Raw genomic sequence first — 2620 nt, 5'->3', positions numbered from 1 at the left:
TCTAGGCTCCATAACTGTGAGATGATAAATTTCCATTGTTTCAGGTTAAAAAAAAAAAAGTTAACATTGGTAAAGCATCTAGAAGGTCATTTAGCCCATCCTGAGTGTTTTGCAAGTACCTGCTAGACCACTGTCTTTTTGTTCCTTTCTCTCTCTGTTTTTAAGCTTCAGAAAGTTTTTTTTTCTTTTTGAAAATGTCTATTTACTTTTTATTAGGTATTTTAAGTTGCTGAACTGAAAAGTATAACAATAAAATTTTTGACTAATTCTGTTGCCATAATTAATAATCCCAAAGGTTTAGCTTAACATGGTTATATAAATTCACAAGGTGTCTGTAAGAACTAAATGAGAATTAAATGAGACAATATATAATATATAAAACATTAAAAATTTCTAGTATTCCAGCACAGGTGTGAATTATTTTTTTCAGTCATCATTGATATCTATTTTGTGCCTGTGTATTAGGTTTTTAAGCTTTACTGAGGTATAATTGACAAATAAAAATGTAATATATTTAAAGTATTCAATAGGATGATTTTATATATGTATATATTGTGAAAGGATTCCCACCATCAAGTTAATTAACACAACCATAACCTCACATATTTATCTTTTTTTGTGTGAGAACATTTAAGTTCTACTCTCTTAGCTAATTTTAATTATATAATACAGCATTATCAATTATAATCACCACATTATACATTAGATCTTCAGGGCTTATTCATCTTATAACTGAAAGTGTGTACAATTTTACCAACCTCTCCCTATTTCCCCCTGACAGCCACCATTCTATTCCTTAAGAATTTGACTTTTTCAGATTCCACATATAGGTGATACCATGCAGTATTTGTCTTTCTCTGTCTGGCTTATTTGATTTGTCATAATGTCTTCCAGGTTCATCTATGTTGTCACAAATAGCAGAATTTTTTTTTTTTTCTTTTCTTTTTTTGCGGTACGCGGGCCTCTCACTGTTGTGGCCTCTCCCATTGTGGAGCACAGGCTCCGGACTCACAGGCTCAGCGGCCATGGCTCACGGGCCCAGCCGCTCTGCGGCATGTGGGATCTTCCCGGACAGGGGCACGAACCCGTGTCCCCTGCATCGGCAGGCGGACTCTCAACCACTGCGCCACCAGGGAAGCCCCCCTTTGCACATTTTTAATTGCATATTTTGGGGGGTTGCTATTGAGTTCAGTTCTTTATACATTTTAGATACTAACCTTATATCAGATACGTGGTTTGTAAATGTCTTCTCCCATTCCATAGATTGCCTTTTCATTTTGTTGATGGTCTCCTTTGTGTGCAGAAGCTTTTCATTTGATGTAGTCCCACGTGTTTATTTTTGCTTTCGTTGCTTTTGCTTTAGGTGTCAAATCCAAAACAAATATTACCAAGGGAATTCCCCGGTGGTCCAGTGTTTAGGACTCAGCACTTTCACTGCCGTGGGCCCGAGTTCAATCCCTGGTCTGGGAACTAAGATTCCACAAGCTGTGTGGCATGGCCAAACAAACAAACAAAAACCCCTCAAATCATTACCAAGACCAATGTTAACGTCAAGGAGCTTTTTCCCTACGTTTTTTTCCTAGAAGTTAAAACTTATCTTCAAGTCTTTAATCACTTTGAGTTGTTTTTTGTGTGTGATGTAAGATATAGGGTCCAATTTCATTCTGTTTTGCATGTGGATACCCAGTTTTCCTGACACCATTTATTTATAAAATTAATTTTTATTGGAGTATAGTTGCTTTACAATGTGTGATTTTCTGCTGTACAACAAAGTGAATCGGTTATACGTATACAGATATCCCCTTTTTTTTTAGATTTCCTTCCCATTACGTCACCACAGAGTACTGAGTAGAGTTCCCTGTGCTCTACAGTAGGTTCTCATTAGTTATCTATTTTATACATAGTAGTGTATATATGTCAATCCCAATTTCCAAATTCATCCCACCACCCCTTCCCCCCTTGGTATCCATAGGTTTGTTCTCTACATCTGTGTCTCTATTTCTGCTTTGCAAATAAGTTCATCTAAAAATATGGAATGCTTCATGAATTTGGGTGCCATCCTTGCACAGGGGACATGCTAATCTTCTCTGTATCATTCCAAATTTAGTGTATGTGCTGCTGAAGTGAGCACTCCCAACACCATTTACTGAAGAGACTCTTCTTTCCCCAGTGTATATTATTGGCTCCTTTGCTAAAAATTAATTGACTATGTATGCATGGGCTTATTTCTAGGGTCTCTATTCTGTTCCATTGATATGTGTGTCTATTTTTAGACCACAAACATAATTGTTTTGATTCTTATAACTTTGTAATATATAGTTTAAAATCAGGGAGTGTGATGCTTCTAGCTTTGTTCTTCTTTCTAAAGATTGCTTTGGCTATTTGGGACCTTTTGTTGTTTCAATAAAGTTTAGGATTGTTTTTTTCTTTTTCCATGAAAAATGCCATTGCAATTTTGATAAGTATTGCATTGAATATGTATATTGCTTTGGGTAGTATGGGTAGTATGAACATTTTAACAGTGTTCTTCCAATCCATGGACATGGAATGTCTTTCCATTTATTTATGTCTTCTTCAATTTCTTTCATCAATTTTTTGTAATTTTCAGTGTACTGATCTT

The 2620-nt window shown here is 35.6% G+C and overlaps 1 non-coding gene across 1 annotated transcript; it reads right to left on the bottom strand.

Annotated features, from left to right (window-relative positions):
• Positions 1-2024: 2024 nt before the first annotated feature.
• Positions 2025-2131, bottom strand: LOC115802729 (U6 spliceosomal RNA). Its single transcript, XR_004023262.2, has one exon. It is a non-coding gene; the product is annotated as a U6 spliceosomal RNA (small nuclear RNA).
• Between the last annotated feature and the right edge of the window lie 489 nt (positions 2132-2620).

The sequence above is a fragment of the Delphinapterus leucas genome, chromosome 6, assembly GCF_059928025.1.
Source record: "Delphinapterus leucas isolate spDelLeu-1000000601 "Yukka" chromosome 6, BTC_Dleu_Yukka2, whole genome shotgun sequence".
Classification (NCBI taxonomy): domain Eukaryota; kingdom Metazoa; phylum Chordata; class Mammalia; order Artiodactyla; family Monodontidae; genus Delphinapterus; species Delphinapterus leucas.
Note: the sequence above shows the minus strand (reverse complement) of the source record. Positions and strands in the feature narration are given on the sequence as shown.